The sequence below is a fragment of the Equus przewalskii genome, unplaced genomic scaffold (assembly GCF_037783145.1).
Source record: "Equus przewalskii isolate Varuska unplaced genomic scaffold, EquPr2 ChrUn-13, whole genome shotgun sequence".
In the NCBI taxonomy this organism is placed as follows: Eukaryota; Metazoa; Chordata; class Mammalia; order Perissodactyla; family Equidae; genus Equus; species Equus przewalskii.
In genome coordinates this window covers 9,169,822-9,185,839 of record NW_027228750.1, presented here as the reverse complement: position 1 = coordinate 9,185,839, position 16,018 = coordinate 9,169,822, and the positions used below count along the sequence as shown (strand labels likewise).

At 39.5% G+C, this 16,018-nt stretch overlaps 2 long non-coding RNA genes across 3 annotated transcripts in view; one reads left to right on the top strand and one right to left on the bottom strand.

The window, feature by feature from the left end:
* LOC139081592 (uncharacterized) overlaps positions 1–4,075 on the bottom strand; it is a 116,537-nt gene extending 112,462 nt beyond the window's left edge. For both annotated transcript variants that reach the window (XR_011536721.1, XR_011536722.1), the window contains exon 1: positions 3,859–4,075. This is a non-coding gene — a long non-coding RNA (uncharacterized lncRNA). The remainder of the gene's footprint in view (positions 1–3,858) is intronic.
* Positions 3,934–15,238, top strand: LOC139081593 (uncharacterized). The gene is made up of 4 exons (XR_011536723.1): positions 3,934–4,068; positions 4,265–4,332; positions 12,454–12,533; positions 14,550–15,238. It is a non-coding gene; the product is annotated as an uncharacterized lncRNA (long non-coding RNA).
* The last annotated feature ends 780 nt before the right edge of the window (positions 15,239–16,018 follow it).

The window sequence follows — 16,018 nt, the reverse complement described above, 5'->3', positions numbered from 1 at the left end:
GGTATTTACTTAAAAGAAATGAAAAGAAATTTCATTTTTACTTAAATGAGAAGAAATTTCCACTCGAAGACTTGTACATAAAGGTTCACAGCAGCATTATTCACATAGCCCAAATCTGTTAACATCAACAGATCACCAACAGTTGGCTAGATAAACAAAATGTGGTACAGCCATACAATAGAACGCGATTCAGGAACGAGCTACTGATACACATTACAGCGGGAATGAATCTCAAAATCAGTATGCAGAAGCCAGATACAAAAGAGGACATACTGCATGATTCCTTTTATAGAAAATGCAAACTAGGGGCTGGCCCTGTGGTCGAGTGGTTTAGTTCGCGCGCTCCGCTGCAGGCAGCCCAGTGTTTCGTTGGTTCAAATCCTGGGCGCGGATATGACACTGCTCATCAAACCACGCTGAAGCGGCGTCCCACATGCCACAACCAGAAGGACCCACAATGAAGAATATACAACTATGTACTGGGGGGCTTTGGGGAGAAAAAGGAAAAAAAAGAAAAGAAAATGCAAACTAGCCTGCTAATGACAGAAGGCAGTTCAGTGGTCGTTGGGGGCCAGGGCAGAGAGAGAGATGGGCAGCAAAGGGGCATAAGGAATCTTTTGGGGATGATGTAAATGTTCTGTATCTTGATTGTGGTGGTGGTTTCACAAGTGTATACAATTTTCAAAACTCGTTGCATTTTGCATTTCAGTGGATGTGGTTTAACTGTACGTAAATTATTTCCCAATAAAGTTGATAAGGAAAAAATAGATCCATGTGGCACAAAATTTAAAAGGTACAAAAGGTACAAACTAAGACTTCCCCACCTCAAAGCAACCACTGTTGTCAATTTCCTGTGTATCTTTCTAGAGATATTTTTACTTAACATAAATTGAAGGTCTTTACACATCAGTAGATAAAAAATCTCCCCTTTGCTTTTTTAATAGCTGCATAATTATCCCTTTGTGGCTATACCACAATTTACTGAATAATTTTCTAATTGATGGATGTTAGATTATTTCCAATCTTTTTACAAAGAAAACAACAGTGAGTTTAAACTGCTGGGCTAAAGAGTACACGAATTTTTTTATTTTTAAGGATATTGCTAAATTATCCTCCATATCAATACATATTTCTACCAGCAATGAGAGTGCCTATTTTTTCCAGTCTTGCTGGCACAGCATGTCATCAGACTGTTCAACTTGATAGGCAAAAAAATATATATCATAATCTTATTTTGTGTTTCTTTTATTATGGGTGAAATTGAGCATCTTTTCACATTTTTCAAGAGTTAGTTACAGTTGCTTTTACAGCTACTTTTTTTGAGAAGTGTTTACTCATATCTGCCTACTTTTCTATAGGCTTGTTGATCTTTTCCGTATTGTCTTCTAATAGTTCTTTATACATGGACTTGGCTCTGATTCCCTAGGAAACAGAGGCTGAGGTCAAGCGGCCAAGCTCATGCTTTACTGGGGGAGTGCAATCTCAGGACAGCAAGAGAGCAGGGGAAACGGAAGTGAGACCAAAGAGGAGGGAAAACAAATACAAGGTGGGACATTATGGAGCTGGCCACAGCTTCATGAGGAAACACAGACAATCACTCAGTTACATGAATGTCAGGGTGGGGGATGGTGGGAACGGGGAGGAGAGAATTTCATCTGTCACTTGCCTCCTATCTGCAGTCTCTCGTGGTCAACATTTGCCCCACAGGACATTAATGGCCCTGCACTTCTGGGTGCATCACCCAGCTGGCAGGGAGGCCAAATCCCGTGTCCTGTGGTATAGTGTTTCATCTGAGTCCAGAAGAGGGGAAAGTCACGTCATCCAGATCTGGGCACCGATGCAACTGTGGCCCCAGCCCAGCCTTTCCCTGGTGGAGGTCAAGCTGGGCAGAATTGTTGGGGACAAGGCAACAAGGGCGGTGGCCACTGAGGCCGCTCGGGGCACTCCACTTAGCAAGCAACTGTGGTCCAGGAGTGGCAACTGGGAATTGGAGGGAATATGTATACATGTATATGTACATATGCATATTATATAATATATAATTTATAATTTTATGTATGAATATAGATAATTTATAATTTATTTAATCAGTTCTTCAGTTTTTAATTTGACTTTGACTATTTATGGTGATTTTCTTTTGCCGTGCATACATGTTTGATTTTTATGTGACTGAATTTACCAATGCTTTCAATTATGGCTTCAGCCCTTTCCTGCTCTGAGATTATGAAAAAGAAAAAAAAACCTCCCATTTTTCCTTCTGGCGCTTCTAGGATTTCATTTTTCAAAGTTTCAACATCTCTAATTCGTCTTGATTTTATTTTGGTGTAAAGGCGTGTAGTATGGATCCAATTTTATTTTTTTCCAAATGGCCACACAATTGTCCCTAATATAAAAGGACATCTTTATCATATATTAAATTTTCTTTTTTTGAAGACTTTTTATTGAACTTGCTTTCACCAACTGGGTCTGAGATTCACTAGGTCTAAGAAATGATTTGTGGGAGGAGAGTCATGCAGTCGCGGAGCTGGACTTTGTCCTGCACTGTGTCCTCTCTAGAAAGAGCAACAGTGAGCAAATAGCAGGCAGTTAAAACATAATCGATACTGCACTTATAATACTGAGGTCAAAGTTTCATCTCCTTCATTTCACCAAGATGTTCCTAGTTATGGAGACATCATACCATGTTGACATATTGTAGTTTGAATTATAGCTTCTTCCCCTGGAGAGTGTCATAAAATACAAACGTAGTTTTAGATGTGCTACTTTTACTTGGCATGGCCTGTGAGATATCCTCAAAGGTGTTTAAAGTGCCAAAAGACCAGTAAGACAAAGATAAATAGGAAAAAGAAAAAAGTACATTTAGAAGAAACTGAATCTCTGAAACAACCCTTGGCCTACAGCTAACCATTTCCTTGTGCACCCCAATACAATTTTAATGACATTGAGTTATTTCTGATCTGTCCCTCCTGGCTAGACTGTAAGCTCCTTAGAGGCGCAGACTGGATGGAGAACTACCTATGTTTAATCCTAGGGCTTAACCTAAAGCCTGAAACAGTACTATGTTTCTTAAAATGTGTTTCTGGAATGAATGAAATAAGAGCAGGATAATGAATCAACTCAAATCACCTCCTTTGAAAGTTTTTCTCTCATCATCATTGCTCCCTTCAACCCCACCTGGACTTTGGGGTCCCACTGTGCCCTTTTATTTAATCACAGACTTCCCCACTTAGCCGTTTGTGTGTCTGTCTTCCCCATGAGAGTGTGAACTCTTTAAAGACGAGGACTGTCTTAATCAATTTTATATCCCTAGCACCTAGTAAATACTCAATAAACATTTGCGGAGTGAATGAATGAATGTATGGTCTGTAGGCAGACTGTTAGAAAAGGTCTGAAAGTTGTTTCTATTCCTATTTTATCCCTTTTCTGAATGACCCAAGAGCTGAGAATCTTCTGTGAATAAAATCTAGATTAGAGACCTGTCAAGAACATAGATAGTGAGTTAAGCCGGGCTAACGTCTTGAGGAAAGTTACAAGGCTACATATACCCATTTTCCATCAACCTGTGCTTATCGCTCCTACTGTCTTAGCATTTTAAACAACTGACTTTGTGCTGGACCAAATGGACTGCTTTGGGTGTAGGGAGTTAGTCCTTAGGAAAAAAAATCTCCACCTTTACCCATGCATTAGCAGCAACAAGCTACCAGTGGTTTTAGGAAAGCCGCCTTTTAGGGGACCGCCCTGGGCTTGGCTTATCACGTGAACAGACAGTTTTTATTGGTTTGCATTTCCTCAGGACACATCAGATGTTTGCCTTCGCATACCATACATTCTCAAAGCATGCAGGACATGGAGACTCACCCCAGGCGCAGCTGTCGCAAAGCTTCATCCGGCTACAGCTTCTTTGACCCTTCTCTATTACACAGGCTCATCATGGTCAAAGACTTCTCTCCCGCATCACGGAACTTAGAACTTGATTCTGAATTCCCACTCTTTGTTTGCCATTGTGGCACAAGCCTTCTCTCCACTAGTCCGATGGTCTTCAATGTGCTCTGACCCCCACAGTCCCCAGTAAGTTGTAGAGCACTTGGTAGGTACTCAATAAATATGCCCTGAACTGAGAGGTTCACTGAACGAGAGGAGTTGAGCAATATCACCTCTTGGCATCAGTTCTATGTGGCATCAGTATTTGGGAGAGGTTGAGGGGGTTGTGGAGCAAAGGTGACTTCTTTAAACTTCTTTGTTTGTATATATGTCTCTCCCACAGAGAGTCCTGCTGAAAATAAATACAACCTGCCCTGTGTGTCTCCACCACAAGAGGAGCAGGCGGCAGGGGTAAGAACTGGCTTCTCTGGGGGACCTTCTCCAAAGGACACCATTTATTTACTCAGCAAATATTTACTGAGCAAAATGGGAGGAGGCAGTGCATTCCAGGGAGAGAGAACAGTTTGAAAGAAGCTAAAGAAGAACGAAAAATGGGCATGTATGGAGTCCAGTGAGTAGTGAAATTCAGGAGATAAAATCTGGAAGAGAGGAGAAAATCAATCAAGAAGAGCTTGAATGCTTGGCAAAGGAATTTGGGCATATTTCAACAGGCAAGGAGGAGCCAAAGAAAGATTTTGAGCAAGAGATGGACACAATCAAAATAGCTCATTAGGAAAAATAATTTGACAGTAGTGTCTAAAATGGACTGTGATAAAGAATAATCATATCATGCAGCCAGCAATGATTGAGTACTTACTATGCACCCAACACCATGCCAAGCCCTTTATGCACATTGTTTCATTCAATAAAAGCAATACATAATGCATTCAAGACTCAGTGCCTAGCACATGGTGTTTTCCAATCCTTGCAATCATCCTATGAGTTCAATATTATTATTATTATCTCACTTTTACAGATATTGCTTGAGGAGCGAAGAGGTTAAATATGTATACACAAGGTCAAAAAGTAATAAGTAGCTGAGCCAGGATCTAAACTCAGGTTGGTCTGACTCCAAAACTGACTCTCAAGGAAGGGAGATGTTAGGAAGCAATTGCAAAAGTCCTGACAAGGGGGCCGACCCCGTGGCCAAGTGGTTAAGTTCTCGTGCTCCGCTTTGATGGCCTGGGGTTTCGCTGGTTCAGATCCTGGGCACGGACATGGCACTGCTCATCAGGCCACGTTGAGGCAGTGTCCCACGTGCTACAACTAGAAGGACCTGCAACTAAGATATACAACAATGTACTGGGGGGATTTGGGGAGATAAAGCAGAAAAAACAAAAGATTGGCAACTGGTGCCAGGTGTTAGCTCAGGTGCCAATCTTTACCAAAAAAAAAGTGCTGACGAGTGATGATGACCTGGAGGAGAGGCAGGAGAGAAGGAAAAGAGAAAATGGATGTACAACTAAATTTGGATACCCAGCAGACATGACATAACAATTGATTGATAGACTAGTAGAGAGAGAGAATGGTCAAAGATGGCCCAAGTTCTGGAGCATGGTTGGCCAACAGAAAGATGGCACAATAATGAAAATCAAGAACATAAGAGGTAAAGTAAGCAAAGGGATTCAAAATATGTTGAGTTTGATGTGCTGATAGTATTAACAAGTAGAGATATCTTGCAAGCATTTGGGAAAATCACCTTATTCCTTATACTCTCTTCCTCATTTATAACTTCTCATTCTTTTCTTTTTTAAAAAATTATTTAAAATTTTTTTATTGTGACAAAATATATATAACATAAAATTCACCTTGTAAACATTTTCAGAGTCTTTTATTTTTAAAATTAACATAAAGTTGACTTCTGGTTTCTGGTTCAGCATGTACAGAGTTTGGAAGTCATCACTAACTAACAAGTAAAAAGCTGAACAAACTGAAAAATTAACAACTCTTCTTAGATCTATCCAAGAAGTGAGGTCACAGGGCAAACCACCACACCCTAAATTGGAGAGACAGACAGGCAGATACAGAGAATCACAACTTACCAGAACAGAAACCTTCATGGGAACCAGTATTGGGGTAGTAAAACCTAAACTGTAATTAACGAATTACTGGAGGCTCAGTGTGGACAAATCCAAAAGTTAAAAATTTCAGGGAGACTTGTCATGGAGGATCCTCATATTTTTGCAAGTTTTAGCTCTAAGGGCTCTCTCAGGTTCTCATAGAGAATATCAGAGAAAAATCCCCTGATGCTTCTGGCAGGGGAAGGGGGAAAGTGACTATTTTGAAATAGGCCAGAGCGTTCTGTTCTGCTCAACAGGGCCTGACCTCAAGAGAAACCATTTTTCCAGAGCCTAACATATTGTGGTTTTATCAGAGCTTAATGAAATTGAGGGAAGGGAAATATCCAACTCTAGCCATCCTGTTCCATCTAAGAGGAGAGAAAACTAAGAAGCACATGTGAAGTTCACAGTCCAAGGGTACAGACTCACCAACAGACTTGGACTTACTCATAGGAATACAGAATGCTTACCCTCTCCCCACATCTTACCACCACATCACTAAAGGCCTATTTATCATAGTTCCTTTCACCCAGTACATCATGTTTGGCTTTCAACAAAAAAATTACAAGGCATACTAAAAAGCAAAAATCACAGTTGCAAGAGACAAAGAAAACATCAGAACCAGATTCAGATAAGGCAGGGATGTTGGGGTTATCAGACCAGGAGTTTAAAATAACTATGATTAATATGCTAAGAGTTCTAATGGAAAAAGTAGACAGCACAAAAGAACAGATAGGTAATGTAAGCAGAGAGATAGAAGGTCCAAGAAAGATTCAAAAAGAAATGCTAGAGATAAAAAACACAATATTAGAAATAAAGAATGCCTTTGATGGGCTCATTAGTAGAGTGAATACGGCTGAGGAAAGAATCTTTGAGCTTGAGGATATGAAAGTAACTTCCAAAACTGAAAATCAAAGAGAAAAAAGACTGAAAAAAGTGGAAAAGAATATCCAAGAACTGTGGGACAACTGCAGAAAGGGTAACTTTTGTATAATGGGAATACCAGAAGAAGAAAAAGAGAAGAGAATGGAAGAAATATTTGAAGTAATCATGGCTGAGAACTTTCCCCAAATTAATGTCAGATGCCAAACCACAGATCCAGAAAGCTCAAAAAATACTGAGTAGGACAAATACTCAAAACTCTACACCTAAGCATATCATATTTAAACAACATAAAATCAAAGATAAAAAAAAAATCTTGAAAGAAGCCAGAGGAACAAAACACTCTGCCTAGAGTAGAAGAAAGATAAGAATTAATTTGACTTCTCAGAAACCATACAAGCAAGAAGACAGTAGAGTGAAATAATCAATTGTTGAGAGAAAAAAGCCACCAATCTAGAATTCTGTACCTTGTGAAATTATCCTTCAAAAGTGAAGGAGAAATAAAGACCTTCTCAGACAAACACAAATTGAGGGAATTTGTTGCTAGTAGATCTGACTTGCAAGAAATGTTGAAAGAAGTTCTTTGAAGAGCAGCAAAATGAGAGATCAGAAACTCAGATCTACATAAAGGAAGGAAGAGCATCAAAAAAGGAATAAGTGGAGGTAAAATTAAAACTTTCATTTTTCTGTCTCTTCAATAAATGGTGTTGGCAAAACTGGACAGCCACATGTAAAAGAAAGAAAGTAGACCATTCTCTTACACCATACACAAAAATTAAATTCAAAATAGATTAAAGACTTGAAGCTAAGACCTGAAACCGTGAAACTTCTAGAAGAAAACATAGGCAGTCCGCTCTCTGACATTGCTCTTAGCAGCATATTTTCAAGTACCATATCTGACCAGGAAAGGGAAACAATAGAAAAAATAAACAAATGGGACTACATCAAACTAAAAATCTTCTGCACAGTAAAGGAAACCATCAACAAAACTAAAAGACAACATAACAATTGGGAGAAGATATTTGCAAACTATATATCTCAATAGGGGCTAATATCCAAAATATACGAAGAACTCATACACATACATTTCAACAACAAAAAAGCTAACAACCCAATTAAAAAATGGGCAAAAGATCTGAACAGATAGTTCTCCAAAGAAGATATATAGATGGCAAACGGGCACATGAAATGATGTTCAACATCATTAACTATCAGGGAAATGCAAATCAAAACTATGAGATATCATATCATCTCATTCCCGTCAGAATGGCTATAATTAACAAGACAGGAAACAACAATCGTTGGAGAGGATGTGGAGTGGAGGGAACTCTCATACACTGCTGGTAGGAGTGCAAACTAGTGCAGCCACTATGGAAAACAGTATGGAGATTCCTAAAAAAATTAAGAATAGAACAGAACTACCATCCAATCCAGCTATTCCAGTGCTGGATATTTATCCAAAGAACATGAAAACACAAATGCATAAAGATATATGCACCCCTATGTTCATTGCAGCATTATTCACAATAGCCAAGACTTGGAAGCAACCTAGGTGCCCATCAAGGGACGAATGGATAAAGAAGATGTGGTATATATACACAATGGAATACTACTCAGCCATAAGAAATGATGAGATCCAACCATTTGTGACAACATGGATGGACCTTTAGGGTATTATGCTAAGTGAAATAAGTCAGAGGGAGAAAGTCAAATATTATGATCTAACTCATAAGTAGAAGATAACAACAACAACAAACAACCACAGAGAGAGAGATTGGATTGGTGGTTACTCAAGGGGAAGGAGGGAGGGAGGAGCGCAAAAGGGGTGATTAGGCACATATGTGTGGTGTTGGATTGTAACAAGTCTTTGGGTGGTGAAATCTACACAGAAATTGAAATACAATGATGTACATGTGAAATTCATATAATGTGATAAACCAGTGTTACTGCAATAAAAAGTAAATAAATAAAATTTTAAAAAACACTTTAGTTTTTCTTATTCTTACTTGATCTAAAAGATAACAGTTCAGGGCTGGCCTGGTGGTGCAGTGGTTGAGTTTGTGTGTTCCACTTTGGCGGCCTGGGGTTTGTGGGTTCAGATCCCGGGCACAGACCTACACACTGCTTATCAACCCACGCTGTGGCAGCATCCCACATACAAAATAGAGGAAGAGTGACACAGACATTAGCTCAGTGACAATTTTCCCCGAGCAAAAAGAGGAAGGTTGGCAACAGATGTTAGCTCAGGGCCAATCTTCCTCACCAAAAAAAGAAAAAGATAACAGTTTGCTTGGAGGGAAGAATTAGGAATATTTTGTTATTATAAGATGCTTACACTATTCCTGTAGCGGTATAGTGTTATTTGAAAAGGGACTTGGATTAGTTGTAAATGTATATTGCAAACTCTAGGACAATCACTAAAAAAAGCAAAAAAGGAAGTGTAATTGATGTGCTAAGAAAGGAGAGAAAATTGAATCATAACAAAATACTCAGCTGAAACTACAAAATCCAGAAAATAGTGGAAGGCAAAAATAGGAACAAAAAACAAGGATAACAAATAAAAAATAGTAAAAATATGGTACATATTAATCCAACTATATCAATAAGCACTTTAAATGTCAATGACCTACTATATCAACTAAAAGACAGAGATTGTCAGAGTGGATCAAAAAATATTACCCAATTAGGGGCCAGCCTGGTGGCACAGCGGTTAAGTTCACATGTTCCAAACGGCCCGGGGTCCACCAGTTCAGATCCTGGGTGTAGACCTAGCACCACTTGTCAAGCCATGCTGTGGTAGGCGTCCCACATATAAAGTAGAGGAAGATGGGCATGCATGTTAGCTCAGGGCCAGTCTTCCTCAGCAAAAAGAGGAGGATTGGCAGCAGATGTTAGCTCAGGGCTAATTTTCCTCAAAAAGAAAAAATCATAATACCCAATTATACATTGTCTACAAGAAATCCACTTTAAATATAATATAGATTATATATAAATATATACATGAGTAAAAGTAAAAGGGTGGAGGGGCTGGCCCCCGGCAGAGTGGTTAAGTTCATGCACTCTGCTTCAGTGGCCCAGGGTTTCGCCAGTTCAGATTATGGACGCGGACATGGCACCACTCATCAGGCCATGCTGAGGTAGCGTCCCACATGCCACAACTAGAAGGATCCACAACTGAAATATACAACTATGTACTGGGAGGATCTGGGGAGAAAAAGCAGGGAAAAAAAAAAAGTAAAAGGATGGGAAAAGATATGCCATGTTAACACTAGCCAAAAGAGAGTGGGAACAAGTTCTTGCACTCAGCATAATGCCTTTGAGGTTCATCCAAGTTGTTCCATGCATCAATAGTTTGTTCCTTTTTAATCCATTGTATGTATTTACCACAGGTTTTTTTTATCCATTTACTCATTGAAGGACATTTGTATTGTTTCAATTTTTGGCAATTATAAATAAAGCTGTTATAAATATTCCTGTACAGGTTTTTATGTGGACATAAATTTTCATTTCTCTAGGGTAACTAGCTATGGGTGCAATTGCTGGGTTGTATGGTCATTTATGTCTCATTTTATAAGAAATTTGTCCAGTTGTCTTCCAGGGTGGCTGTACCATTTTGCATTCCTCCCAGCAATGTATTGGAACAATGTTCTAACATGTGAAAGCACCCTCGTCAGCACTTGGTGAGTGTTTTTATTTTCACAATTCTAACATGTGTCATGTTATCTCATTGAGGTTTTAATATGAATTTTCCTAATGGCTAATGATGTTGAACCTCCTTTCATGTGTTTATTTGCTTTGTTTATCCTCTTTAGCAAAATGTTTAAGTCTCTTGCTCATTTTTTGATTGGATTATTTGCTTTCTTACTGTCAAGTTTTGAGTTCTTTATATACTCTTGATACAAATCCTTTGTTAGGCACATGATTTGTGAATACTTCCTCCCAGTCTGTAGCTTATGTTTTCATTCTTCTTAATTGTTTCTTCACAGCCAAAGTTTTTGCTTGTGATGAAGTCCTATGTCTCCATATTTTTCTTTAATGGGTCATTCTTTTCTTGTCATGTCTTAGAAGTCTTTGCCGAATTCCAGGTCATGAAGATTTTCTCTCATGTTTTCTTCCAAAACTTTTGTAGTTTTATGTTTTACATTTAAATTACACAGATTAAACATCTATTCAGAATTAATTTTTGTATAAGCGTGAGTTTGTTTTTCTGCATATGGATGCCTCACTGTTCCAACATAATTTGTTGAAAAAGCTATCCTTTGGTGAATTGTCTTTGCCCCTTTGTAAAACATCAATTGGCCATATTTGTGTGTATCCATTTCTAGCTTCTCCATTCTGCTTCACAGATCTATATATCTCTCCTGTTTCCCATACCACACTCTTTTGATTACCGCAGCTTTGTGGTAAATCAGGCAGTGATTTAAAATCAGGTAGTGTGATTCTTCCAACTTTGTTCTTCTTTCTCAAATTCCTTTTAGCTATTCTAGTTCCTTTGCTTTTCTGTATAAATTTTAGAATAAGCTTGTCTATATCCACCAAAAATCTGCTGAGGTTTTGATTGGAATTAGTTAAATTTATTTATCAAGTCAGAGAGAATCAAATCTATCGTCTACTGAGTCTTCCAGTCCCTGAACATGGTATGTCTCTCCATTAATTCAGGTCCTCTTTGATTTCTTTCATCAGTGTTTTGTAGTTTTGAGCATACAGAACCTGTGTGTATTTTAGGAGATTTATATCTAAATATTTGATTTTTTTAAGCTATTGTAAATAGTATTGGTGTTTTGAATTTTGGTTTCCAATTTTATTGCCAGTGTATAGACATATGATTAATTTTTCTGTATTGACCTTTGATTCTGCAGCCTTGCAAAACTCACTTACTAGTCTTAGATGATTTTTCCTGTGTGTATGTGAACTCTTTGGGGTTCTCTGTGCATAAGGATAGTTTTATTTCTTCCTTTATGATCGATGTGCCTCTTATTTTAAAAAAATCATAAATGGATGGTGAATTTTGTCAAATGCTTTTCATGCATCAATTGTTATAACTATAACCATGTTGTTTTTTCTTTAAACGGTAAATATAGGAATTACATTGATTAATTTTCAAATAATGAATAAGCCCTGTGTTCCTTGGATAAACCCCACTTGGACATTGTGTATTATTCTTTTTTATTATATTGTTGGATTTGATTTTCTAATATTCTGTTGAGGATTTTTGAGTCTATGTTCATGAGAGATATTTGTTTTTAATTTTCTTTTCTTGTGATGTCTTTTTCTGGTTTGAGTATAATGATATCCTATTAATGGACCAATACTTTATTTTTAAAAGGATAGAACCTGATAAACGACAAGCATTCTGCAAACATCCCATAGAAATCACCTCCTAGATTCTGAGCCAGTGACATTTGCTGAGTTGTGAGTTGAATATAATTTCTTTTATGTTTTGCTTCTGAATCCAAAATACAGATGGTAGTCATGTTGGCTGCAGCAATAACTAACTTCGGTAATCTCACTATCTTATTGCCAATTATTAAAACTAGTCTTCCTTGCTGCCACATTTTCAGTAATTGATGCAACATGCATTTTCCTACAGCTGCACTATCAACCGGATCTCTTTGTTTTCTTCTTCTGTTTTGAATCCACACCTAAAATGGGACAAAATCTACCAGCCAGGTGAGCCAAGGCCTCTGTGCAGTTCACAACTATGTAGATTTCTAGGGGACATCGGGCATTTCTGCCTCCTTCTCCTCCAGAATGATGCAAATAGTTCAGATAACCCCAGGCCTCTAGACAAGCATGGCATTTGGCTGAACAGATTGCCTATCTGGGGCCCACGGTCATTCAAGTAAAGGCCAGGCTGGGTCATCAATGTGAAAGTAGACAAGGGGAGAACGTTCCACCAGGCAGCCCCTCTCTAAGCGATGGGAGGAATAGATGAGAAGTCAGCTATTCATTTGTTTCGTTTCATTTTCAAGAAGATAATTTTTAATTTATTCTTAAGTGTTAAATTGATATAGTCTTAATGTGAAGGGATGTCTATGAAATGGGGTGGGAAATTAAATAATAAATACATTAAAATAGTTAAAATTCATGTAGTGCTTTTTATATGTCAGACACTGCTCTAAGCTCTTTACATATATGATCTCATTTATTGTGACAAAACCCTCGATAAAGGAGGTATTGTTATCTCGATTTTCCCTGGTAACTGTCACAAGAGGGGTTGCAGAACAATATGGATAGTCTTATTTGTGCAATAAAAAAAAATCCACATATGAAAATACAAAAAATCTGATGTGGGGGTATGGCGCCTCACTCTAAGCCTGGAGTGTGGGAGTGCATGGGGAAAGAGGATTTTCTGTTTTGTTGCACATACATCTGTTTGTTTAGATTTTTTTAACACGTATGCATTAATTTTATTAAAATTAAACTTTTCTTCAAATTATTCACCAAAAAAAGGTAATATACACTCGTAGAATTTTTAGAAAATGAGAACAAGTACAAATGAGAAAATGAAAATGACCTGTAATCTCACCACGGAGAGGAAAGGAGCATTTTGGTGTTTACCTTTTCAATTCTTTTCTATTTGTATAAATATATAATTTTATGTTTATCAAAAAATTGTTTCACACTTGTGCGATAATAAAAAATATATGTTGATCTCTGCTCCTGCTTCCTGACACCCGGCTCCTGAAACCCTTGTAATATCCTGGGGGATAGGAGTGTCTTTTGTTTCAATGAGGCGACTCTTGGTGGGCTCCTGGATGAGGGCTGGTCACCATGAAGACCAAGCCATGATTAGAAGCTTGGAATTTTCAGCCCCACACCCCATTCTCTTGAGAAGGGAGGAGGGCTGAAAATGGAGTTAATGATGGATCATGCCTATATGATGAGCCTCCACAAAACCCCAAAAGAACGGGATTCGGAGAGCTTTCATGTCAGTGAGCACATGGAGGGGGTGGGAGAATAGAGTGTAGGGAGGGGGCAGGGAAGCTCTGCGTCCCTTCCCACACACCTCAACCTGTGCATCTCTTCCATCTGGATGTTCATCTGTATTCTTTCCCATATCCTTTGATAAACTGGTAGATGTAAGTAAATGTTTCCCTGAGCTCTGTGAGCTGCTTTAGCAAATTAATTGAAGCCAATGAGGGGGTCATTGGAATCTCTGATCTGTGGCCAGTTGGTCAGAAGCACAGGTGATAGCCTGGGCTTGCGACTGGCAGCTGAAGCGGAAGGCGGGGGCAGTTGTGTGGGACTGAACCCTTAACCTGTGGGTTCGGACACTGTCTCCAGGTAGATAGTGAAGGAATTGGGTTGCATTGTGGGACATGTAGCTGGTGTCACAGAGAATTGCTTGGTGTGGGAAGAAACCTCTACACATTTGGTGACCAGAACTGAAGTGTTCTATGGACAAGTAAAGGAGACATACAGGAGAGAAACACTGTAGGGAAGAACTGGGGTTTTCCCTATACACAGGTGGGAAAACTGAGTTCTTCCACATATAACACTGTAATGTTGTCTTAAAAGCTGCTTTTTTAAGTTAGCAATTTTATCATGAACATCTTTCCATGTCATTAAACATTCTTCTGCCTGGTTGCACGGTATTGCCATATTTTGGGTCGCCTACTGCTGAAATCTTCTTTTGCTATTGGAAGTGGAACAGGGCAATTAATTGAACATTTTATGTTACAGAATAACCTGATTGAGAAATCAGCCATAACTGGTTTTCTTGGCTGTAGACTCTTCAGGAAAGAATGTGAAGTATTTTTCCCACATCCTCCCAGGAGGGCCACCAGGGGCTCCAGTAGCTGGAGGTCGAGGAGCATTGGAGCTGGTTCTGCAGTTGGGGAGTGGGAGTAGCCTTACCTGTCGGACAGTGACTTCCAGTATCTGAGAAGAGGGTGGGAGATCATGAGCGTCCACAAGTGGCAGAAGTTGAGATCCAAATGGAACACACACACCCTCCCACCTCCCAGGATGGCAAAACCTGGTACAGAGATGGCTGTAAGGAGGAGGCTGGAAGAAAGACCACTAAGTGGCCAGTTATTGGGCAAAGCCACTGTGAGTGGGCAGCTCACCAGCCTGCCTGGAGAAGCAGTGCCCACAGACAGGAAGCACCAGCATTCAGCAAGGAGCACAAGGAGCAACTGTAACTGTGGCCATCTCTACTGAATAAGGACCAGCTGCCCCAGTTCTACAAGATCGAGTCCTTTGCTTGTTTGGGAGATTTTTTGTGCCTTTTGTTTTTGTAAAATCCAACGTTCCGAGGGAAGAAGCCCTAATAATGACATTAAATTTCTCACTAACTGTGGATGGGACTTGGGACCAGATTTAAATAAACTTGGACAAATAAAGAACATTGGCATTTTGTTTCCCATCAAGTGTCTTGGAGCTATTCATTCCTCACTTACATGTGACACCATGAGGGACATTCATGTGGCTAAATCTTTGTGTCATCCTTGAACACTGGCTGTTCATTTCAAATGCCTTCTTGGCCCCCTAAGTGGGGGACAAGGTCTGCTGGGTCAGTCACCTCTGTGGATTAAGCTCCTTGGATTAAGGGACCAGCACTGAGCCAAGAGAGATAAAGGTGGGAAACCTGGTTGTAGTCCTTGCTCTATCACTAATGTGCTTTATAACTTTGAGCAAGTTTCTTCACTTCTCCGTACCTCCGTTTTCTGGTCTGTAAACTTTTTTTCTTTTTTTGAGGAAGATTAGCCTTGAGCTAACTACTGCCAATCCTCCTCTTTTTGCTGAGGAAGACTAGCCCTGAGCTAACATCCATGCCCATCTTCCTCTACTTTATATGTGGGACGCCTACCACAGCATGACTTTTGCCAAGTGGTGTCATGTCCGCACCCGGGATCCAAACTGGTGAACCCCAGGCTGCCAAGAAACGGAACGTGTGAACTTAACCGCTGTGCCACCGGGCGGGCCCCTGGTCTGTAAATTTCTACGAACCAGCAGGTCTTTGCCCCTTGAGAGCCCTTGGCCTATAGGAAGTCTAGACAAACTCACTGGTAAATTGAGTGACATATCTAAGGAAACCATAAGCAGCTCAATATTCTCCCATGTGCTCCAGTCAGACCAGGTTGCAGGCCATGTTCCAAATACTCTAAGTTTCACATCTCCGTAGTTTCGCTCTTGCTCTTCCCCTAGAA